Source organism: Lycium barbarum, chromosome 9, assembly GCF_019175385.1.
Source record: "Lycium barbarum isolate Lr01 chromosome 9, ASM1917538v2, whole genome shotgun sequence".
NCBI lineage: Eukaryota > Viridiplantae > Streptophyta > Magnoliopsida > Solanales > Solanaceae > Lycium > Lycium barbarum.
This window is the reverse complement of record NC_083345.1, coordinates 52831877-52858577: the sequence shown is the minus strand read 5'-3', so window position 1 is coordinate 52858577 and position 26701 is coordinate 52831877.

The following is a 26701-nucleotide window of genomic DNA, read 5'->3' as shown; positions in this document are numbered from 1 at the left end:
CGTTCTCGATGTAAGTATGATTCTATATGGGTGAATGTGGATAGACTCACGAATTCAGCTCATTTCTTACCAGTCAGAACGACATATGTGGCGGAAGATTATGCAAAGCTTTATGTCAAAGAGATAGTGTGACTCCATGGTGTCCCAGTATCTATTATCTTTGATAGAGGGACTCAGTTTATAGCCAATTTTTGGAAGTCCTTCGAAGAGGGTTTAGGGACCTAAGTGAGCCTTAGCACGACATTTCATCCGCAGACTGATGGACAAGCTGAACGTACCATTTAGACTATTGAAGATATGTTACGGGCATGTATGATAGATTTTGGAGGTAATTGGGATGATCACTTGCCACTCATTGAATTTGCTTATAACAATAGTTATCATTCTAGTATCCAAATGGCACCGTATGAAGCGTTATATGGGCGAAAGTGTAGTTCCCCAATTGGGTGGTTTGAAATAGGAGAGGCTACATTGATAGGGCCAAACTTGGTCCAGCAAGCCATAGAGAAGGTTAAGCTCATACAAGATCGGTTGTTAGTAGCCCAAAGTCGTCAAAAGTCCTATGCGAATAATCGTCGAAGGGACTTAGTGTTCCAAGTTAAAGATTGGGTATTCTTGAAAGTGTCGCCAATGAAGCGCGTTATGAGATTTGGCAAAAAGGGGAAGCTTAGTCCCCGATATATTGGGCCTTATGCGATTGTGCGCAAAGTAGGCAAAGTGGCCTATGAATTAGATCTACCTCCGGATTTGGAGTCACTCCATCCAGGTTTCCATGTCTCGATGTTTCGTATATGTGTTGGAGATCCTACTAGGATCGTGCCAGTAAATGATGTTCAAGTGACGGAAAAGTTGACTTATGAAGAGGTACCCATTGCCATACTAGATAGGGAAGTACGGAGGCTTAGAAACAAAGAAGTGGCCTCAGTTAAGGTTTTGTGGAGAAACAATAAACGAGAAGAAATGACATGGGAAGCGGAAGAAATTATGAAATCCAAGTATCCGCATTTATTTCAGCCCCGAGAAGGAGTCCACGATGAGACGTCAAGATCATAAGGTATGTATGTTTTCCTTTTATGCTTTTGGGTCGTGTGTGGCCAAATTTTATTGTTATTATGTTGTGGCCCTGCGAGGAATTGTTATTATGGGTTGTTATGATAGGATGGTAACGCCATGTTACAGGGGAAACTCTAGCGAAATTTTTATAGAATTCCCCGAGAGCCTAACATTCGAGGACGAATGTTCTTGAGGGGGGGGGGGGAGAATATTATACCTCGGAAATTCCGTATGTGTTGCTTTATGGATGGGTTGATGTGACCTTAAGGATTATGAAATCCCTACGAGGTTAAGGCAAGGATTAGATAGTTTGAGGTGCATACAATAAGATTTCGAAGTTCTATGAATATGTGAGTTTTAGTTTGTTAAAGGAAGTGAAATGTAAGTCGTGTTCGGAAAGGTTCCGCTATGATTGGGCTAATGTTTATGTGACGATGTCTTGAAGGGCTACTATACAGCCTAATGTATGGTTAAAGCAGTATTACACAAGTGTTAAGAAGGTTTATAAGGATTGGAGATCAAACAAAATGATGAGAACAACTTCGGGAAAACTGTGAGTTCCACTGCCAGGTTTCACGAGCCGTGAAACCTTCCACGGACCGTATACTGGTCCGTGGAATACCCAACAGAGATGGTGGCTGGTCAGTGGTGAACCACAACCACTTCCACGAGCCGTGAAATGATCCACGCACCATGAAAGTGTTCGTGGAATGCCCAGCAGAGTTGACGTCTAGGTCAGTGGTGAACCACGACCACTTCCACAAACCGTGGAATGTTCCACGGACTGTGAAAGTGGCCGTGGAAGTCCCGACGGACTGATTTTCAGTGATTGTATAAATGAATGCCTTGGGTTCTTTTATTTCATTTTTCATCTTTCACAAGTGTTGAGAGATCAAAAACACCTTTCTAAGCATATTTCACTCAAGTCCAAGAGAACTCAAAGATCAAAGACTAAAACAGAGTGTGTATGTGTTAGGAAGCTTCCAAGGGTTAGAGGACCACAAAAGATTCCATTGAAGGAGAACTAGGGTTTTGCTAAAGTGAAGCATTTTCACCCAAAGCCTATTCCTAATACATCTAAGGTAAGGTTTATGATCTTTCTATGTCATTTAAGGTATTTGAAAGTTGAAACACTTAGATTGTAAAAGGATGTAGGAAATGGGTCTTGAATGTCATAATAGTGATGTTTGTGAATAGTACTTTGGGTTGAGTAGTGATTCTTGATATGCTATGGTTGTAAGCACGTTGTAAATGATAATGAGAACGTGGAATAGACTTTGTATATGATATGGAGGAAGTCGTATAAATAAAGGAGATGTTGTCTAATTTTCCCTAGCTTTAGTCATGAATACTAAGCTATCAATTCTCTAATGTTAATATGCACTCTAACGAAGGTAGAAACGTGAGCGTTGAAGGAGAACGTGCAAGTGTAGAATAGTTGAACGGAAAGGTATGTAAGGCTAACCCTTTCTTTCATAAGGCATGGTTCTTTGGCCAATCATCGAAATCTTCTATAAGTCTATGACGTACTCCAGATGATTCTATCTTCAAAAACTACTAAGCTTATGACTCTTGATAGGTATTACAATTGTGCTAAGTTCCTCATATGAAGAGTAATCCCATAAGGATAGATGTAATGAACGACAAAGATAGCGATGACGATAATGATAGTGATGATAATAGTAAGATGCTTATGAGCTAGTATGTATGTGTATCTATGTATGACTATTATGGAACCCCGAGCTTTTGAGGTCGGGTAGAACATTTATATATATATTTATGTAACGCGCGCACACCTCTGCAGATGGTACGAAAAACCCTGAAGCCTTGGTAGGGCCAAGTAGATATAACCCTGAAGACTTGGTAGGGCAGGGTTGATATAACCCTGAAGCCTTGTAGGGCCAGGTAGATATAACCTTGAAGCCTTGGTAGGGCCAGGTAGATATAACCCTGAAGCCTTTGTTGGCCAGGTATGTCTATGATATAAATATGTATATGATATGGTTATGTATATGATATAGATATGAGTATGAATACGAACATGATACGGATATGACTATGAATAAGACTATGTATATGAATACGATTATGGACGTAATGTAAAAGAGTACGGATACGAGTACGGATACGGATACGGATGTATGTACACAACCTCGCATTAGAAATGAAAGTTCCTATGACAAGCAAGTAAGTGCTTATGACGATGACTTTACTATCTCCCATCTTATGTTGTTTCTTATGTTGCTTATTATGCTTTTATATTGATATTTGATCATACTTTACATACTCAGTACATTCTTCGTACAGACGTCCTTTTGTTTGTGGACGCTGTGTCATGGCCGCAGGTGACCAGGGAGACATACTTGATCCATAGCTACATTTCTCAGGGACTACATAGCGGAGCTCCATTTCATTTGGAGCTATAGCTTTTGGTATTGATTCTTTTGTGTACATAATTATGGGCATAGCGGGGTCCTGTCCGGCCTATATGTTATGACATACTATTCTTAGAGGCTCGTAGACATGTGTTTATGGTTAGATATGTCTGGCCTTGTCGGCCTATATTTTATATATCATTTTGTTAGCCTTGTCGGCTTATGTACATTCATATGACACAGATGCCAATGATGATATAAAGGTATTGTTGTCCAATGGGACTAGCATGATGGATGAATAGAAATATATGTTTGATTATGTGGCTCACCTAGATGTAAGTGTGAGTGTAAGCTAAGGGGTGCCCAGGTGGGCTAGCACCGGGTGCCCGTCGCGGCCCTCCGGTTGGGTCGTGACACCGTTGTTCCACACTATCAACCATGACACCGTCTCTTAATCTCCTGGTGGAAATCGACGGAGCAAGTCAATGGGTCGTCGACCCACTCGTCGAACCACACTACTGGAACTTTCTAGTTCCAACTATAAATATGAAGTCCCATAATTTATTCTTCATTTTCCCCATTTCCAAACAAAATAAAACCCTCAAATATTCGTTTTAATACCTTCCATTGATTTAGTGAAGATTTAGTAAGATTTGAGCCCTGTAAACCCGAGCTAGTGAAGAAAAAGGTTGTTCCTAGGGTTTCATCAAAGTTGTTGAGCTTTGGAATTGGAGTTGGAGTTTCATCCTCGGAATCCTCGACCCCTCAAGGTATGTATATGATTCCTACCTTTGTATTTAAGTTAATTACCAAGAGTTTTAGTCGTTTTAAGTAAAGGGAAGACAGTTATGGAAGTGGTAAGTTGATGAAGGGTAAGATTGTAATTAGGAGCTATTTTAAGAGATGATTTGGAATGGATTTGATTATATCTTGACATGTAAGTGTTGATATTGTTGTTGTTAATATTGTGGTTGATGTTGGATTGAATTGGAAGTTGAAGGATTGCTAAGTTTACAAGGGAAATGTTGTCCACAAATCTTTAAGCTCTTTTTGTACATAAAATGGTTAGTAAGTGAGGTAAATAGTCTAATTATGGCCTATGTTATCTTGATTGTAGACTTACGAGTTTGAGAAGTAGAAGTTGGACGATTATATACACTTCAAGGTATGTTAAGACTGTCTTTTCTTTCATTTTGGCATGATCTTATGACCTTCCATATTACTCTATTCTTAGAACCACTAGGAATACCTCATTCTTTGATAATCCTATACCCCTTGTTATGATTGTCCTTCTGTTCATGGGTCTTGAGATTTTGTGTAGTGATGATGTTAGCTTATACTCATGCATTGCATTCATATATATATATATATATATATATGCACATTGGCCCATGACCCGAAGGCGTTATATAAATATTTATCGTATGTATATGGGGTATAGGGAAAGGGATAGCCGTTATATAGGCATTACCACCAGATCATCTGGTACACAGCGATGATGATATATGGGTCGGCCATTCATTCCTCGACACAAATATATGGGATCTGGATCGAGTCGTTCGCTCCTCGGCACTATCAATTATATTATGACCTATGCATATCATACGCCCTCAAAGGCATCTTCGGTTAAGCAGAGTTATATAGATAGGATCAGATATTCAGTCATACAGGTGCATTCAAACAGTCAGTTTAGCTTATGAGTTTCAGATTTCCTTCAAGATTCTTACGTATATGTTACTTTTATGCCTTAATACTCGGTACATTATCCGTACTGACTCCCCTATTGTTTGGTGGGGCGGGGGGACTGCGTTCATGCCCGTAAGGACAGGTAGACAGACAGACGGTCCAGCACAGTAGGACCTCCCTTCAGCTATAGTCAGCGCACTCCACTTGATCCGGAGCTGCAGTCCATTTCGGCATGCCATTTTGAGATGTATATGCATATATGTGTATGGCGGGGCTCTGTCCCGTCCTTTCTACAGCTTTCTGTTCCGTTAGAGGTCTGTAGACAGTTATACATAGCTGACACTCAATGTAGCCTCGTCGGCACTTATTCTTTTGTTGTACAGCATGTGTGGCAGCCTAGTCGGCTTGCATTATTTTCTTCAGTATATATATATGATTTTGATGCATATTTTATGGTATTGTTTTCGTCTAAGTCAGCATAATTCAGTCATCAGTTGTGTATGGGCCACCCTATGTGCCAGTGAGCTTCAGGTACAAGTATAGGGGTGCTTGGTTGTCACGACCCGGTTAGAGGGCCGCGACGAGCACCAGGTGCTACCCCTTATCGTACATGACATAACATCTAAGCGAACCGTAAATCAAATCAAGCATTGTGGTCATTAATCATGTTAGTCCCAATGGACGACCATCATCATTTAACATATCATTGGCATCCATGCCACGTCAAATGTACAAGGCCGACGAGGCCAACAAAAGATATACAAAACATAGGCCGACATGGCCAAATATCTCTATCCACATACACATGACTACGAGCCTCTAAGAATGTGACATATCATATGAGCGGGACAGGACTCCGGTATGCCCATAATTATATACACAAAAGAATGAGTACCCAAAAGCTCTAGCTCCGAAGAAATGGAGCTCTGCTATGCAATCTCTGGATAAGCAGCTATGGATCAAGTCTGTCTCCCGGTGCACCTGCGGGCATGACGCAGCGTCCACAAACAAAAGGACGTGCATGATCAACATCGATATAGAGGCATAATAAGCAACATATGAAATATCATAGGAAGGGAGACATTATTATCGTCATCATGGTACATACTTGCTTTTCCATAGGGACTTCCCATTTCTAATACGTATCATATGCACATAGTCTTATCACATTCATATTCATATTGTATACATAGTCATATCATCAACATAGTATTTACATATCATATCCGACCTCGTAGGATCGGTGTTTCATACATACTTGGCCAACCAAGGCTCAAGATCATACATACCTGGCCCTACAAAGGCATCAGGGTCATCCGTACAATCTGTAGAGGTGTGCGTGCTTTTCGTAATCGTATACGTACTTTATAAAAAAGTCATATACATATATTCTCACCCGGCATCATAAGCTCGGGGTCTTATCATATCCCTTCATAGGCACACATATACATATATAATAGCTCGTAAGCATCTCTAATATCATTTTACTCTCATCATCATTACTATCCTCATCATTATCGTTACATCTTCATTATAGACTTACTCGTCATACGAGGAACATAGTATAATCATAGCACATATCAAGGGTCGTGAGCTTATGAGCTCCGAATGTCAACCATGTGAAGACAACATACTCATATAGAGGGATTAGGAATTTGGCCAAAAACCATGCCTTAGGAAAGAAGGGTTAGCCTCACATACCTCTTCGTCGAACTATTCTACACTTGCGCGTACTCCTTCGATGCTCAAGTGTCTACCTTTATTTAATATTATAACAATAGACATTAGTCATTCATATTATCCACATTCTTCATTTTACCCCCCATTGACCATTTTAGCATATACTTCTACCATCCAAGTATTTCAACTCCCCAATATGTTAACCAACATATAAATATCATGAATCTTACCTTAGATGATGTAGGAACAAACTTTGGTCGATAATACTTCACTTTGAGCAAAACCCTAGTTTTTCTCCATTTGCACTTCTTGACTTGAATGGTATTTAATGGCTTGATTACACTTGATTGACTTATTTATGTTGTTGGCGACTTATAATCCTTGAAAACTTATGAAATAAATGTAGAGAGATGATTCTAGAGAGAAGTGGTGTAATGTAGAAATGAAATAAATCAAGTCTTGGTCCTCATATTTAATGAATTGAAAATCTGTGCTGAGGTGAACAGTGGTCGTCCATGGAAGTTTACGGTCCGTATTCCAGTTTACGGACCGTCCCTCGTGGTCGTCTTTAACCTTAAGCAGAACCAGAAACTTTGGCTGCATGCATGGTGATTTACGACCATGGTTTACGGGCCATAAATCACTTTACGGTCCGTCCTCCTAGTCGTATTTTACCATTTCTCAACCGGGCAGAAAGTTGAAACCTTGCATTCCAATTTACGACTGCCAGTTTACGGACCGTATCCCATTTTACGGTCCGTATTTTGCACTTTACGACCACTGGGCAGTTTTGCCAACTTTCAACTTTTCACATTTCTCTACTTTTCATTCTAATCATTCTCGTCCATTTACGCACATTGCTCATGAAACATTATACACTCGCACTCCTCGCACACATCACTAGTTCGTTTACTTGCGTACCAACGGAAAATTTTTCGAGGTGTAACATTCTACCCCCCTTAGGAACATTCGTCCTCGAATGTTAAAGGCTTGGGGAATTCTATAAAAATTTCGCCAGAGTTTCCTTTGTAATGTGGCACTACCACCCTGTCACGACAACCCATAATAGCAACGCCTCACAGGGCCACAACATAGCAGCATAAAAAAAAATTTGGCCACACACGACCTAAATGCATAAAAAGGAATCATACATACTTTGTGATCTTGACGCCTCATCTTGGTCCTCGTCCAAAGGCTGAAATAAATGTGGGTATTTTGACAGCATACCTTCTTCCGCTTCCCACGTCATTTCCTCTCGTTTACTGCTTCTCCATAGAATCTTAACTGAGGCCACTTGTTTGTTTCTAAGCCTCCGTACTTGCCTATCTGATATGGCAATGGGTATTTCATCATAAGTCAATCTCTCTGTCACATGTACATCATTTACTGGGACGATCCTAGTAGGATCTCCAATACATTTTCGAAGCATCGAGACATGCAATACTGGATGAACTGACTCCAACTCGGAAGGTAGATCTAGCTCATAGGCCACTTTGCCTATGTTGCGCACAATTTCATATGGCCCAACATACCGGGGACTGAGCTTCCCCTTTTTGCCGAATCTCATTTCGCCCTTCATCGGCGACACTTTTAAGAATACCCAATCCTTCACTTCGAACTTTAAGTCCCTTCGACGGTTATCCGCATAGGATTTTTGACGACTCTAGGCTGTTAACAACTGATCTTGTATGAGCTTAACTTTCTCTATAGCTTGCTGGAACAAGTCTGGCCCTATCAATTTAGTCTCTCCGGTTTCAAACCACCCAATTGGGGATCTACACTTCCGCCCATATAAAGCCTAATACGGTGCTGTTTCAATGCTGGAGTGATAACTATTATTGTATGCAAACTAAATGAGTGGAAAATGATCATCCCAATTCCCTCCAAAATCTATCATACATGCTCGCAACATATCCTCCAGAGTCTGAATAGTACGTTCAGCCTGCCCATCGGTCTGTGGATGAAATGTCGTGCTAAGGCGCACTTGGGTCCCTAAACCCTCTTGGAAAGACCTCCAAAACTTGGCTGTAAACTGAGTCCCTCTATCGGAGATAATAGATACTGGAACACCGTGGAGTCTCACTATCTCCTTAAGATAAAGCTTTGCATAATCTTCTGCCACATAGGTCGTTCTGACCGGTAAGAAATGAGCTGATTTGGTGAGTCTATCCACGATCACTCATATGGAATCATATTTACGTCGAGAACGGGGTAAGCCTGAAATGAAATCCATATTAATCACTTCCCACGTCCACGTCGGGATTTCTATAGCTTGCAATAATCCACCCGGCTTTTGGTGTTTAATCTTCACTTGTTGGCAATTATGACACTGGGCTACGAATTCCGCTATAACTTTCTTCATCCCATTCCACCAATATATAGACTTAAGATCGTGATACATTTTCGTCACTCTGGGGTGAACGGAATAACGAGAACAATGAGCTTGTCTCAAAATCTGGTGGCGTAGACTTGCCACATCAGGGACACATAATCTACCTCGGCATCGGAGAACTCTGTCTCCTGAAATATCAAACGATGACTCCTCTTTCTGGGGGAGTGTATCTCTGTACTGCATTAGCATGGGATCTTCATATTGTCGCTCTTTTACTTCCGCTACTAGCGATGAAACTGCTGAATTCTGAATAGTAGCTCCGCTGCTACCTGAGTCCACTACTCGGACTCCTGGGATAGCTAACTGTTGAAGCTCACGGGCCATCTCCTTTTTTTCTGGTCGTACATCACTTAGACTTCCCATCGACCTACGGCTAAGAGCATCAGCCACTACATTTTCCTTTCCGGGGTGGTACAGGATCTCAACATCATAGTCTTTTAGCAACTCTAGCCATCGTCTTTACCGCAAATTCAACTCTTTCTGCTTGAAGATGTATTGAAGACTCTTATGATCTGTGTAAATATCCACGTGGACACCATATAAGTAATGTCTCCATATCTTTAATGCATGGACCACCGCGGCCAATTCTAAGTCATGGGTAGGATAATTCTGTTCATGTTTCCGCAATTGCCTTGAAGCATACGCAATCACCTTTCCATGTTGCATCAACACACAGCCTAGCCCAACACCTAAAGCATCGTAATAAACAATGTATCCTTCCAATCCCTCTGGAAGTGTCAGAACTGGGGCAGAAGTCAATCGACCGTTTAACTCTTGGAAACTACGTTCGCAAGAATCTGTCCATTAAAACTTGGCTTATTTCTGTGTCAACTTTGTGAGTGGTGCAGAAATAGAAGAAAACCCTTCAACGAACCTCCTGTAATAACCTGCTAATCCCAGAAAGCTACGAACCTCCGTAGGAGTCGTGGGCCTTGGCAAAGTCTTCACGGCCTCGATCTTTTGGCTATCCACCCGAATACAATTAGCTGCAGCAATATGGCCCAGAAATGATACTGAGTTCAACCAAAACTCACACTTGGAGAATTTCGCATACAACTCTCGAGCTCGTAGAACTTCTAGGATAATGCGCAAATGATCCGCGTGCTCGGCCTCGGATCTAGAATATACCAAGATATCATCGATGAATACAATCACGAATAGATCAAGAAAAGGCCTGAATACATTGTTCATTAAGTCCATAAACACCGCTGGCGCATTAGTTAGCCCAAATGACATCACCCGGAATTCAAAATGACCATATCTTGTTCTAAAAGCTGTCTTAGGGATATCTCTTTCCCTAACTCTCACTTGATGATACCCGGACCTCAAATCAATCTTTGAAAACCATTTGGCACCTTGCAATTGATCAAATAAATCATCGATCCTCGGAAGAGGATACTTGTTCTTAATCGTCACTTTATTCAATTGCCGATAATAAATGCACATTCTCAAGGAGCCATCTTTCTTCCGGACAAACAGTACGGGTGCTCCCCACGGGGATGAACTAGGCCTAATAAAGCCTTTATCGAGCAAGTCTTTCAATTGCTCTTTCAACTCTTTCAATTCTGCGGGTGCCATCCTATAGGGAGGAATAGAGATGGGTTTAGTGTCTGGCAACACATCAATCGCAAAATCGATCTCCCGCTCGGGAGGAAGGCCTGGAAGCTCTTCCGGGAACACGTCCGGAAATTCATTCACTACCAGTACTGACTGGAGAGTCGGCGACTCAGCTTCTACATCTTGAACTCGCACTAGGTGATAAATACACCATTTCGTGATCATCTTCCTTGCCTTCAAATAGGAAATAAACCTACCTTTTGGTGACGCCGTATTTCCTTTCCATTCTAAAACTGGTTCTCCCGGAAACTGGAAGCGAACCATTTTCATTCTACAATCAACATTGGCGTAGCAAGAAGCCAACCAATCCATGCCCATAATGACATCAAAATCTATCATCTTTAGTTCATGCAAGTCAGCTATAGTACGGCGGTGACATATCATAACTATACAATCTCTATACACTCGGCTAGCTATCACCGATTCACCAACGGGCGTAGACACCTCAAAAGGTTTGATCGACTCCGGCTCGACTATAAATCGACCCGCAATATAAGGAGTAACATAAGACAATGTGGAGCCCGGATCAATCAAAGCATACACATCATGAGAGAATACCGATAATATACCTGTGACCACGTCAGGAGAAGACTCAAGATCTTGGTGTCTAGCCAAAGCATAAATACGGTCCTGAGGACCGCTAGAAGTGGGAGCTCTCCCTTTGCCTCTACCATGGCCAACTGGCGCATGTGAACCTGGCCCCGTAGGGCGTACAGATGCCTAAGATCTGGCTACCGACCCTGAAGGCTGGGTCCTACCTCTACCATGAACCGAGGGGCACTCACGCATAATGTGGCCTGGCCGACCACATGAATAGCAATCACCTGAACCAAATCGGCATCGACCCCAATGCATCTTCCCACACTGGGAACACTGTGGTATAGGTGGCCTTGACTGGCCCAAATCATCTCTGAACTGAGGTCCTGAATAACTCGGACTCGGCCCTGAACGAGCAGATCTATCAAGGCCCTGGCCTGAAAACTGTGGAGGTGGACTGGTCATAGAATAGCCTGACTGGTTGGGAAACTGCTGTCTGTGTCCGCCTCTGGACTCGCTCCTCGAACCCGAAAGTCTAGCCCTCTTGCTATGTCCCCTATCTTGTTCACGTTCATTTCTCCGCTGCTGTAGATGTTCCTCTAATTCCTGAGCATGTGCCTGAATGCGTGCAATATCCATGCCATCCTGAAGGGACGCAGTCAAGAATTTATCCATCAAATGTGGCCCTAGGCCTTTCACAAATCGGTGTACCCAATCGCCCATATCCGCTACCATGGCCGAAGCATACCTAGCCAAGGAATTGAAGCGGAGACTGTACTCTGTAGCACTCATGCTACCTTGCCTCAAATTCAAGAATTTATCGGCCCTAGCTCGCCGAACCTCTGGAGGCATATAATGACGGAGGAAAGCATCAACAAACTCTTGCCATACAGGGGGAGTTGCATTAGCTCCCCGTGAAGCCATCCAAACTGTATACCACTGGATCGAAACATCCCTCAATCTATATGACACTAGCTCCACCGACTCGGTGTCTGAAGCATGTATCAATCGAAGAGTCCTCAGTATACCATCAGTGAAGTCCTGAGGATCCTCCTCCGGTTTCGACCAAAAGAATTTTGGAGGTTTCAAAGCAATGAAGTCACGGGCCCTTGCACTAATGGCCCTGTCGCCCTGCCCTGAGCTTGGCCTCTGAGTCGGGGCCGCAACCAACTGAGTCAACAATCTGATGGCCTCTTTCACATCTTGGCCTGACGCATCAGGTGGAGGAGATGGAGCCGGGACTGAGGCTCCCTCATGCTCCTCAGTAATAGGCACTGTCTGGGAGGACTGAGATTGAGCTGCACTCTGGGACTCATCTTCCTCTACTATCAGTGCCGGTGCTCTTTCAGCCCGCTTTTCTGCCACCGTCTTGCCCTTTTGAGCTGCTGTAGCCTTTTTCTTTTTAGGCATCTCTGAAATACACAACACATGATTTAGGAGCAAGAAAATCCTACATCATAGCTCTATCGCACGATTCTTATGAAGAAAAAAGGTCATTTATTCTTAAAATGTCCGCAGCTTCTTGTTTATAAGTGTGGCGCGCAACACACTCATAACCAAGACTCTACTAGACACGGCTCGTAGACACACCCTAGGACTGAACTGCTCTGATACCACTTTTGTCACGACCCGGCTAGGGGGCCGCGACGAGCACCCGGTGCTACCCCTTATCGTACATGACATAACATCTAAGCGAACCGTAAATCAAATCAAGCATTGTGGTCATTAATCATGTTAGTCACATTGGATGACCATCATCATTTAACATATCATGGGCATCCATGCCACGTCAAATGTACAAGGCCGACGAGGCCAACAAAAGATATACAAAACATAGGCCGACATGGCCAAACATCTCTACCCACATACACATGACTACGAGCCTCTAAGAATGTGACATATCATATGAATGGGACAGGACCCCGCTATGCCCATAATTATATACACAAAAGAATGAGTACCCAAAAGCTCTAGCTCCGAAGAAATGGAGCTCTGCTATGTAATCTCTGGATAAGCAGCTATGGATCAAGTCTGTCTCCCGGTGCACCTGCGGGCAAGACGCAGCGTCCACAAACAAAAGGATGTCAGTACAAAGAATGTACTGAGTATGTAAAGCGTGATCAACATCGATATAGAGGCATAATAAGCAACATATGAAATATCATAGGAAGGGAGACATTATTATCGTCATCATGGTACATACTTTCTTTTCCATAGGGACTTCCCATTTCTAATACGTGTCATATGCACATAGTCTTATCACATTCATATTCATATTGTATACATAGTCATATCATCAACATAGTATTTACATATCATGGCCCTACAAAGGCATCAGGGTCATCCGTACAATCTGCAGAGGTGTGCGCGCTTTTCGTAATCGTATACGTACTTTATAAAAAAGTCATATACATATATTCTCACCCGGCATCATAAGCTCGGGGTCTTATCATATCCCTTCATAGGCACACATATACATATATAATAGCTCGTAAGCATCTCTAATCTCATTTTACTATCATCATCATTACTATCCTCATCATTATCGTTACATCTTCATTATAGACTTACTCGTCATACGAGGAATATAGTATAATCATAGCACATATCAAGGGTCGTGAGCTTATGAGCTCCGAATGTCAACCATGTGAAGACAACATACTCATATAGAGGGATTAGGAATTTGGCCAAGAACCATGCCTTAGGAAAGAAGGGTTAGCCTCACATACCTCTTCGTTGAACTATTCTACACTTGCGCGTACTCTTTCGATGCTCAAGTTTCTACCTTCATTTAATATTATAACAATAGCCATTAGTCATTCATATTATCCACATTCTTCATTTTACCCCCCATTGACCATTTTAGCATATACTTCTACCATCCAAGTATTTCAACTCCCCTATATGTTAACCAACATATAAATATCATGAATCTTACCTTAGATGATGTAGGAACAAGCTTTGGTTGATAATACTTCACTTTGAGCAAAACCCTAGTTTTTCTCCATTTGCACTTCTTGACTTGAATGGTATTTAATGGCTTGCTTACACTTGATTCACTTATTTATGTTGTTGGAGACTTATAATCCTTGAAAACTTATGAAATAAATGTAGAGAGATAATTCTAGAGAGAAGTGGTGTAATGTAGAAATGAAATAAATCAAGTCTTGGTCCTCATATTTAATGAATTGAAAATCTGTGCTAAGGTGAACAGTGGTCGTCCATGGAGGTTTACGGTCCGTATTACAGTTTACGGACCGTCCCTCGTGGTCGTCTTTAACCTTAAGCAGAACCAGAAACTTTGGTTGCATGCATGGTGATTTACGACCATGGTTTACGGTCCGTAAATCACTTTACGGTCCATCCTCCTGGTCGTATTTTACCATTTCTCAACTGGGCAGAAAGTTGAAACCTTGCATGCCAATTTACGACTGCCATTTTACGGACCGTATTCCATTTTACGGTCTGTATTTTGCACTTTACGACCACTGGGCAGTTTTGCCAACTTTCAACCTTTCACATTTTTTCGACTTTTCATTCTAATCATTCACGTCCATTTACGCACATTGCTCATGAAACATTATACACTCGCACTCCTCGCACACATCACTAGTTCGTTTACTTGCGTACCAACGAAATTTTTTTCGAGGTGTAACATTGCTTGATAGTGGTCAGGCACTCGTCATGACTCATCAGCTTGGGTCGTGAGAAAAGTGGTATCAAAGAAGTTCCGTCCTAGGGTTGTCTATAGACCGTGTCTAGTAGAGTCCTGTTTATCGGTGTGTCGTGCACCACACTTATAAGCAGGAGGCTACAGGACATTTTGGATGTTGCCATTCTTTCTATTCTAGATCGTACGATAGAGCTGTGAGGTAAGAAGTGCCTTTCTAATGATTTTTCTGATTTCAGCGATGCCTCCCAAGAAAGTTAAAGCTGCCCAAGAGGGCAAGGGAGTGGCTGCTGAGGCCACTAGCCGTACTCAGCTAGTTACAAGGGATCAGGGTGAGTCTCTGAATAAGAGCCCATCTCAGACTTCACATACCTCGCGTCCAACACCCGTCCTAGTTCCTCGACCAGATGCACTGGGCCAGGATATGCGGGATGCTCTACGGCTATTAGCTAGATTGGTATCCGCTCAGGGTCAGCTACAGGGAGTTGGTGTTTATTAGGTAGACCGAGCTAGTAGTGCTAGGGTTAAGACTTTCCTCAGGTCAGATCCTCCAGAGTTTTCCGTGTTGAAGCAAAATATGGGCCCCCAGGACTTTATTGATAGTATGCAGAGTTAGCTTCTTATAGCCTTCGTTATGTTCCAGTGCAGTGGTATCAAGCATCGGAGCTGTCTAGGGGAGAGAATGGCCTTCCAGCCATTTGGCGGGAGTTTTCAGATGCTTTTATTTGTCATTACTTATCACCAAAAGTCTGACGGGCCCGAGCAGATAGGCTCTTGCGTATTGAGCAGATATGCCTAGCCATGGTTGCTGAGATGAAGGATAGAGTTCATCGTTTCACGGCTGGTCTAGCGCCACATTTGATTGGTGAGTGTACAACAGCTGCATTACAGCCGGGCATGGATATTTTCCCGTATAAAGGCATATACACAGAATTTGGAGGATCGAAAGTGTGAGACCCCAACCCTGGGTAAGGCGTGACTGGCACCCGGCATCTTACGAAAACCAAGAGAACCAACTTATAACTCGCATCCGCTATGTCTCAGATGGCAAAATAAGACCAATGGGCTAAATACAAACATAGTATCATACATAAGTATATATATACATACAATGGGCCCACGAAGCCGATATAACAACTAGCAAGACATAACTAAGCGGCATACAAGACATTGTCTGCAAAGCCTCGATGAACCTGACTTAAGAATACAAGTCGGGACAGACCCTCGACACACCCTTAACACCAGGTACATATATGACGCAGACTCGACAATGCTCCAGGAAAAGTGGAGCCCACCAGTCAAAACTAGTACCTGAAAGCAGCCTATTGGGGAAGATCCTCGTCTCGTTTGTCTATACCTGTGGGCATGAATGCAACATCCACAAGAAAGGACGTCAGTGCGAATAATGTACCGAGTATGTAAGGCGAAAATGTAACATAATAAACATATACTAAAAAGAAGAAGGATAAGAATCAAATTGACACTTCTGAGCTACCGATGTAAATCTAGCATACATATATGCACATCTTCATACTCTAGCAATCTCCACTATGTCTATGTATCCTACCATGGCCCTGGTTATCTTATTATCATAACGTTATCCAAGCATATTTTGCGGCGTGCAACCCGATCCATGTATAATGCATGTCTCTCTATACTCTCGTATGCTTAACTACATCTATGTACAATATTGTGTCTCTAACTTACTTATCGTCTTGGTGATAACTGCCCAACTGATCAGCAGTAACTACCCGACTGGCCATAGCTTGGTGGTAATAACTGCTCGACTGGCCATAGCTCGATGGTAATAACTGCCCAACCAGCCGTAGCATGGTGGTAAACATATATCTGCCCAACCGACCGTAGCCCGGTGGTAACATCTACCCGACTGGTAGTAGACCAGTGGTAATTATAATGGACATCATAACCAAACTTCTACAACTAATCTCTATGCACTTCTCATGGTCATCACTTAGCCTGTGGGGTCTGCCTAATCAATAGGACTTATAAGCACAACTTAGGCCATTAGTACTTCTTCCCGATTAACTAAACCTCAAACAAATCCTGAGATACATTATAACCCTCTCTTAGAAACAATAAATACCTCATTAGGGATCCTCTACTGGCACTCTATTCATGTCCTATAAAACATTCTTTAAGAACCTGTTCCTAATCTCATTGGATTATTATTATGGAACCATCATCATGAACACATCTCACCTTGAAGGAACAAAATCATAAGGTGAGATCAACATCAATAGATAGCATCAATAGCCATGAAACAAGTTCAATGATATCATAGGAACATCGGGAAATATAAGCTTTGGTATTCTAAACATAGGGTTATTGAGGATATCATATATAGGTTCACAACAAAAGAATCATGCCTTAAGAAATAAGGGTTTAGCCTTAACATACCTGGAAGCTTACTTTACAACTTTCCAACCTATCTCATGTCTTGCAATCTATTTACGATCGTTCATAGTATCGTAATCTACATATAAAACCATTCATACTATTGTTAGGCTGACCATCATACACTTTTCTCAAGCCTTTAATTAAAATCCTTTTAGAATCTGCCAAAATTCGGGCAGCATCTCCCCTGTTTATATGCCTAGCCCGAAATCACAATCCGGCAACCAACAACAAGAACAACAATACCAACATCAACAACAATATTATCAATACCAATATTTTTATATCCCATATTTTTATACGTTGAGTTATTCGCAAGCTAATCGACTTACGTTAAGACAAGATTATTTTTGGATATGAAATAGGAACTTTTAATTCTCAAATTTTAATTAGTACACAAATTGTTTATAAATTTTATTTAGTGTAGAAATATTATTGGAGATTAGGGACTAATTAATTATGATTAGATTATTAAGTAAGAATTAGTGATTGATTAAAGTTAATTAATTTAATTATGCTTGTGGGCCCCACCCGTAAATTAAAAAAAAAACAAATCAAGAAATTACAATTGATGAGTCATAGGGGGGTAGCACGTGTCTATTTGTGGGACATCATATATATAAAGTTGGATGAACAACTTAGCAAATTAAATTCATTTCACAAAAATTAAACTAAAAAAAAAAAAGAACATTGCCGTGGCTGCCAAAGTCTCGGCCAGCCATAGTTGTTGAGCAAAATAATTTGGTTGCTTAGTTTGATCAAGTCCCAAGTGATTTGCAAGTTCAAGAAGGTGATAACAACATTGGATATTGAATTGAGGAAGAAGCAATTGTGAAATTGGAGCAATTAGGTGTAGAAATTCCTCCGAGTAAATTAAGGTAAGATTTTCTTATTTTGTGGTATAATTGTATTAATGGTGTTGTAATGGAAGGATTAAAATTGGATTGGGTGAAATTTGAAGTAAGAAATTGCATGAAATTGTGGGTTGAAAGGTTTAAAAGTATGATTTATGTTCGTATGTTTCTATTCATGTTGTGGTCGTGTTGTCGTTGATGTGGATTCTAAATTTGGAAGAACGAAGTGTATAACGTATCGTATACAAAGCGTGTGTTGGGTTGTTTGGTGAATAATCTTAAAACGTTAACGATTTGGATTGGAAAAGGATTAAGAAAGGCTGTTAGATTGTTAGAGTTATTTATGGGATGAATTGTAAGGGTTTTATATCCATATCTCTATTACTGTCATTGTTGGTATTTCTGTGATAACAATTGGTTAATTGGAAGTTCAGGTTAGGCGAGTATATAGGGGAAATGCTGCTCGATTTCCGTTAAGTTCTTAGCTAATGAAAATCCTAATCAAGAAAGTGTGAACTAAAGAATCATTCCTATAAGTGATTGATTGTAGGTTTATAAGCTAGAAAGTATAGTTTACTAACGATAGCATTACTTTCATATCGAATAGGCTAAAGGGGCAGCGAAGTGAACTTGACTACGGTTAACCTATAACAGGTATGTAAAGTTATCCTTTCTTTCTTTTTGGCATGATCCTTATCAAATGAACGAACACAATGAGCAAGCGAGTTCCAAAGACTCTATTCTTAGAGAGGGTAGAGATATTTGTATCGTTGGCCTCCTATGTTTTATGTCCATAACTCCAAGAGACTTTTCATATTAGCTTCTTATGTCACCAGAGGGGTTCAGAGTATCATTTTTTCGATTTTACATGCATTTATATATATTATATTATATATGGATCAGGCCGTACGTTCCTCGACACTATTATATTATATATGGATCGGGCCGTACGTTCCTCGACACTATTATATTATATATGGATCGGGTCGTACGTTCCTCGGCACTATTATATTATATATGGATCTGGCTGTACGTTCCTCGACACTATTATATTATATATGGATCGGGCCGTACGTTCCTCGGCACTATTATATTATATATGGATTGGGCCGTACGTTCCTCGGCACTATTATATTATATATGGATTGTCACACCCTAATCTCCCTAGGGTGTGATGGGCACCCGACCCTTACTTAGGGCCGAGCGAACCCTCTGACCCTTAGTGCACACATAATCTTTTGGACTTTTAAATCAAATAAAGATGAAATACATAGTAAGGCTTTCAGAAATATTCTTTTTCTTTGTTCTCAAACCAAACAAAATCTATAATCATATAGAATTTATCACATGACACAGAATGACATATCGGCTGATGGAGCCGCTTACAAAACTGACATCCTATACCCAAGACTCTGTCTGCAAAGTCTCTAACATCAATCAGAAATCATAGCACATATACTCTGACTCGGCAACACTCCAGGAGAAAATGGAGCTTTCCATCTCCGCTGGAACATCTTCTATAATAGCTTCAACTCATCTGGGTGTACCTGCGTGGCATGAAACGCAACCCCCGAAGAAAGGGGGTCAGTACGGAATATATACTGAGTATGTAAGGCTTACCCTTTCCTTCTTTTGACATGATCCTTGTGAAACAAATAGACAAAGTATATGTATGATTTCAAAGAAACTCCTATTCTTAGAGCCACTAGAAATGTTAATGTTCTTGACTTCCGAAAACTGTTTTGTTATGTCTTGATACATGTGTGTGGTTCCAAAAGTTCTATTTTGATTTGATCCATAGCGATATTCGAATGGTACTTGAAATTACTATTGCTTTGATTTTCCAAAGATAGCTTCTGAAACGTTCGTAGAGGTTTCTGTACTAAAATGTTCATAACTTTCTTATACTAACCCGGATTGACCCGAAACGTGTTTGTGATCTTTCAAGTGTCGTTTTGTGTACTCATCCATCGAGTCTAAAAAATTGATTTATGTGCATATAGTTTCTCACTACTCTGCTCATGCATGCCTCAATGCATCTTTCACCGAGTCCCAAGATGGGCCGGGTACGATATGACTTCATTCACCGAGTCCCTCACTAGAGGACCGGGTACGGTATATATGTATTTATATATATGCATGCATGATGATATGATAATGTGATGACATGATTATGGCACCGCGTCCCGCAATAGAGGGCCGAGATCTGTTATATGCACATATGATATATGATTTTGACATGCATTGATGATTCTGTTCACCGCGTCCCTTACTAGAGGGCCGGGATCTGTTATATGTGTATATGATATATGATGTCAGTATACATGAAGACTCCATCCACCGCGTCCCTCACTAGAGGGCCGGGATCTGTTATATGCCCATTATAAAAGATGTTCCAGTGAAGTTGGCAAGCTCCATTTGCCCTTGGAGAGTTGTCGGGTCAGAGTTTTATGCTATGATGTCTTGTTCGAAGTTAGAGACTTTGCAGACAGAGTCGTGGGTATAGAATGTCGGTATTGTAAGCGGCTCCACCAGCCGATGTGTTATTGTGTTTCATGTTACAAGTTTCATGTGACAATAGAATTTATTTGAATTGAGTACGATGAAAAGAAAGATTTTGAAAGCTTTACTATGTATTTCATTATATTTGATTTAAGTGTTCAAGGAGACTATGTGTGTAATAAGAGTCAGCGGGTTCGCTCGGCTCCGAGTATGGGGTCGGGTGCCCATCACACCCTAGTAAGATCGGGGTGTGACATAGATCGGGTTGTACGTTCCACAACACTATCAGTTATATTATTATCTATGCCTAACATATGCCGTAGAGTCAATTTCAGTCATATAGAGTTACGCAGATATTCTCAGATTTTAGCCACAGATGCATTCAATTATTGAGACTGGTTTTCATGATTCGTCTGTACTTGATGTTATTATGCTTTATATACTCAGTACATATTCCGTACTGACCTCCTTTCTTCGGGGGGGCTGCATTTCATGCCCGCAGGTACAGACGCTCGATTCGGCAATCCCCTAGCTTAGGATTTCCAGTCAGCTTCCTTGGAGAGCTCCGTTGTTCCGGAGCCTAGACTTTTGGTACAACTCTTCTTATGTATTTATATATGGTTGTCCAGGGGTACGACAGGGCCCTGTCCCGTCATATTTCACTGTTAGTACTCTTAGAGGTCTGTAGACATGTGTGTGGATTGTAAATAGATTATGATCAGTTGTGCCTATATAGTTGTTGTGGATGTTTCTGTTGGTTGTGGAAGCCTTGCCGGCTTGCATATGTTATCGATATGTGGTGGCAGCCTTGTCGGCTTGCGTATTATAATAATATATAGAGGCAGCCTTGTCGGCTTGCGTATTTGATTTCGTTGCGATTGGTTAAGACTCCGCAGGGGACATATTATCTTGATATGTGACGTTGAGAACCTTTGGGTGTCACGACCCGCCCTGGGGCCGCGACGAACACCCGGTGCTAGCCCACCCGGGCACCCTCTTAGCTTACTCGCATGCTTACATCTAGGTGAGTCGCATAATTATACATGCATTTCCATTCATTCGTAAACTAGTTCCATTTAGAAAACAACACATTTATATCATCATAGGCATCTATGCCACATCAATGTACATGGGCCAACGTGACCGACAAAATGATATGCAAAACATTGGCCGACAAGGCCAAACACATCTACCCACATACAAACATGTCTACGAGCCTCTAAGAGTATCACATATCGCATTAGCGGGACAGGACCCCGCTATGCCCATAATTATATAAACAAAAGAATGAGTACCCAAACGATATGGCTCCGAAGGAAATGGAGTTCTCTATGTAATCTCTGAATAGGCAGGTATGAATCAAGTTTGTCTCCCTGTGCACCTGCGGGCATGACGCAGCGTCCACAAACAAAAGGATGTTAGTACGAAGAATGTACTGAGTATGTAAAGCATGAGAAACATCAATAAATAAGCATCATGAATAACATATGAAATAGCATAGGAGGGGGAGACAATAATATCATCGTCATAGCACTTACCTGCCTTTCGTAGGATTTTCCATTTTTCATACGTATTTGTACACCTACGTCATCATTCGTATTCCATACTAGTACTCGTACCATACTTGTGCTCATATTCGTATACATGTCCTTATTCGTATTCTTATACCTAGTCTTATCACATTCATATTCATATTATATACATAGTCATTTCATATACATACTATTTACATAGCATACCCGACCTCATAGGATCGGTGTTTCATACATACTTGGCCAACCAAGGCTCAAGGTTACTCATACCTGGCCCTACTAAGGCTTCAGGGTTATCCGTACCATCTGCAGAGGTGTGCGCGCATTTCGTAATCGTATACATAGTTTATACATATTCATATACATATATCCTACCCGACGTTATAAGCTCGGGGTGTCATTATAGCCCTTCATAGGCACATGTAAGTATAATAGCCCGTAGGCACCTTTAGCATCATTATTATTATCATCGTCATCACTATCATCATCATTTTCGCTACATCTATATCTTATGCTTACTCATCATATGGGGTGCGTAGTCCAATCGTAGCACATATCGAGGATCGTGAGCTTATAAGCTCGGAGTGTCAATCATTTGAATACAACATACTCATATAGAGGATTTAAGAGTTTGGCCAAGGAACCATGCCTTATGAAAGAAGGGTTAGCCTTACACAACTTTTCGTCGGACTATTCTACACTTGCACGCTTCCTTCCAATGCTAGCGTCTATACCTTCATTAATATCCTAACAATGGCCATTAGTCATTCACATTATCCACATTATCTAGATTCCTTAATTTGCCTCTAATTCACCCATATTTAGGGTCATAACATCCAACTTCGTCCATTCGTCTAAAGTGTCTAGTTCATGATCTTAGTACTATTTATAATACATTCATATCACAACACAACAACATTCATGATTCAATTCAAACTATTCCTCAAAATGTCACTATTCATCATTCATGACCTACTTGACCATATTTTCTACAATCCATGTATTTAAACTCTTCAATACCTTAAACATCATGTAAAAATCATGAATCTTACCTTAGAAGTTGTAGGAACAAGCTTTGGTTAATAATACTCCACTTTGAGCAAAACCCTAGTTTTTCTCCATTTGGATTTCTTGACCTAGATGACCTTTGATGATGTTCTTACTTTTGATTCACCTTGTTTTATGTTGTTGATCCTCAAATATCCTTGAAAACTTGTATAATAAATGTAGAGAGAGGTTTTAGAGAGAGAAGTGGTGTAATATTGTAATGAATTAATAGAAGTGTTGGTCCCTTTATTTAATGACTTGCAAAAATCTGAGCTGGGTGAACAGTGGTCATCCATGGAGGTTTACGGTCCGTATCCCACTTTACGGACCGTCCCTCGTGGTCGTCTTTAACCATTTCCAGAACCAGAAATTTTGGCTGCATGCATGGTGATTTACGACCATGGTTTACGGGCCGTAAATCACTTTACGGTCCGTCCTCCTGGTCGTATTTTACCATTTCTCGACTGGGCAGAAAGTTGAAGTCTTGCATGGTAATTTACGACTGCCAGTTTACGGACCGTATACCAATTTACGGTCCGTATTTTGCACTTTATGACCACTGGGCAGATTTCAAATCTGCAACTTTTCATATTTCATAGACTTCTCATTTTAATCGTCAACATCTATTTATATGCATTACTAGTCCATTTACTTGCGTTCCAATGGGAAATTTTCCGAGGTGTAACTTTGGGTCTATACCGATTCCCATGCGGTCTATAGTGTCAGTCTCATTATGTCTAACAGGTACATGTGGGTGTCCAGCTCGGGCACTACTCATGGCCCACGGGATTGGGTCGTGACAAAAGTGGTATCAGAGCAGTTCATCCTCAGAGTGTTTACAGACCGTGTGTAGTAGAGTCTTGTTTATCGGTGTGTTGTGCACCACATCTATAAACAGGAAGCTACATGACTTAGATCGTGCGATAGAGCCAGAGTCTAGAAAATATTGTTTTTGACCACTTTTCCTGTAGGTAGGTGCAGAATTACGAAAGTTGAAGAGGCCAACTTCAGATAGTGGGGGTGCTAAGAAGGCCCCTAGGGTAAATTCAGGACCCCAGGCTCTAGGACCGAGTAAGAGGAGCCTCAGTTATTCTATCGAGACTGACCCATCGGAGGACCCAGCGACAATTCCTCCAGAGTTTTTGATATCTAGGGAGGCGGCCCCGAGGCCGTACCAGTTGCTCCTATGGCAGGGCACCACGTTAGACCGTCAACCCCGGTAAGTGTTACAGATTACTCCAACCCCCTATCCTGGTCGTCAGTAAACCAGGAGTTGCCTGGTTATCTACATTCCCCAGACTCCGATGAGGAAGATGATGAAGGCCAGACGAGTAGATGGCGGGCAGATGATGACAAGGAGCACACTTCTCCTTATAGATCACCAGATCGGACTAGAGACCGATCGACTACAGGTATATGAGACCTTATTGAAATTTCCTATGTATGTGCATTTGCTATAGATTGTTACCTAATAGCGGCGAGCGAAAATTAAAGGGGTCGACAACCAAGTATTTACGAGTAATAGTGACCAAGGTGTTCCCATCACCGTGGGAATTTTGAAATCTAAGATGGAAAATAGTTGTACATACAGGTGAAACTTGGATGTCAAGGTTACATAATGAGAATTTTTATATACGGAATGGCAAACTGGCCATCATTATGGTGAGTTATGGTATGTATAGCAAGGAAATGGGTTGGATGTATATATGTTGTAGATAAGCTCAGTTAGATAGTGTGCACAGAAGAAGCTAAAGGAATTAGTAACTGTAAGCAGAATATATGTTAGACATAGTATGAACGCTGCAGGTATGTTTGAAACCTGCAGTTAAAGATTGAAAGGGAAAATAAACAGGAAAGTGTGATCGGTACAGTTTGAGTTGGATACACGAGGTAAGTTCGTCATTTTCATCCTGTGACCGATATGGGAAGCCCTGTGCGGCTACGATACGATATAATATATATGTGAATGTTGGCCCTGTGAGGTATTATTGTTATTTCCTGCGTGCAGGTTTTGAGATAGTAAGAAATACAATGGAAACTCTGCCAAAATTTTCTTAAAAATAAACAGAGAATGACATATAAATTCGTAATATTTTTGAAAGGTCGTGTCAACAGTAACGATAAAATTTGACTGAGTCGCAAGTAGGTCTGACTTCGAGAAATAAAGTTAACGGTTGAATTGATAATAATAGTAAATATGAGGTCGACATTGATATGGTAAATTTATCATGTGGCGTAAGGCTTTCAGAGATATCCTCCATGTCAATCGTAAGGGGCATCATTCCTATTTGAAAAAATTGATTTCGAAGAAGCAAATATGAGCAGCAAAGTTTGGAAATCATTTGAACGGACCAGGATACTTTCCAACCACATTTTACCTCAGAAAAAGCTCATGTTGAAAAGCAAAAACGTTTAGCAGTTAAGTTTCACTTTTATTCGAAGAGTATGAAGCATACAGTAAGTAATTTATGGACTAAATGGTTCGCTCACGACCCAAGAACAAATCTGGAGGTAAACTATGTAAATCAGGCATTAGGAGCCCCGTGATGCTAGTCGGATTCCACTTCCCCTTCTTATGGTGGTTCGGAAGATTGTTATGAGAATGAGTAAAGTCCAGTGAGGAAGTGACTAAAAGATACGACGTGATCTATGTGACTAAGGTATAAAGGCAAACATGAAATGGAAAGGCAGGGTATAGAACGAATGAGAAAGACTTATAAAGTTCTATAGGGAAAGTTCAGAATAAAGAATATGCGGTAACAGAAATGAGAGCGAGCACATGAAAAGAAGGTGGTAATTATAAGGTGGAGATAAGAAGGCAGCGAGCGAGATGACAGTGCAGTAATAGGTTATGACATGTATAGCTGAGAGCACGAGTAATATAAGTGACAGAATTGTGAAAGACCAAACTAGAGAAGAGATGACCTGGGAAGCTGAAGATAAGATGAAGAACAAGTATCCTTACTTGTTCCCTACGCCTACAGGTAACTTAAACTCCTCACTTGATTATATTGATTAATAGATGAAACCATATGTTGTAGCGATAAGGGAGACTTGCCTGAAATTTTTATAAAACTTTACAGGACCAATTCAACATTCGAGGACGAATGTTCTAAAGGGGGGAAGGATGTTATATCCCGTATTTTTATAAGTCGAGTTATTCGCAAGCTAATCGACTTACGTTAAGACGGGATTATTTTTGAATATGAAATAGGAACTTTTAATTCTCAAATTTTAATTAGTACACAAATTGTTTATAAATTATGTTCAGTGTAGAAATATTATTGGAGATTAGGGACTAATTAATTATGATTAGATTATTAAGTAAGAATTAGTGATTA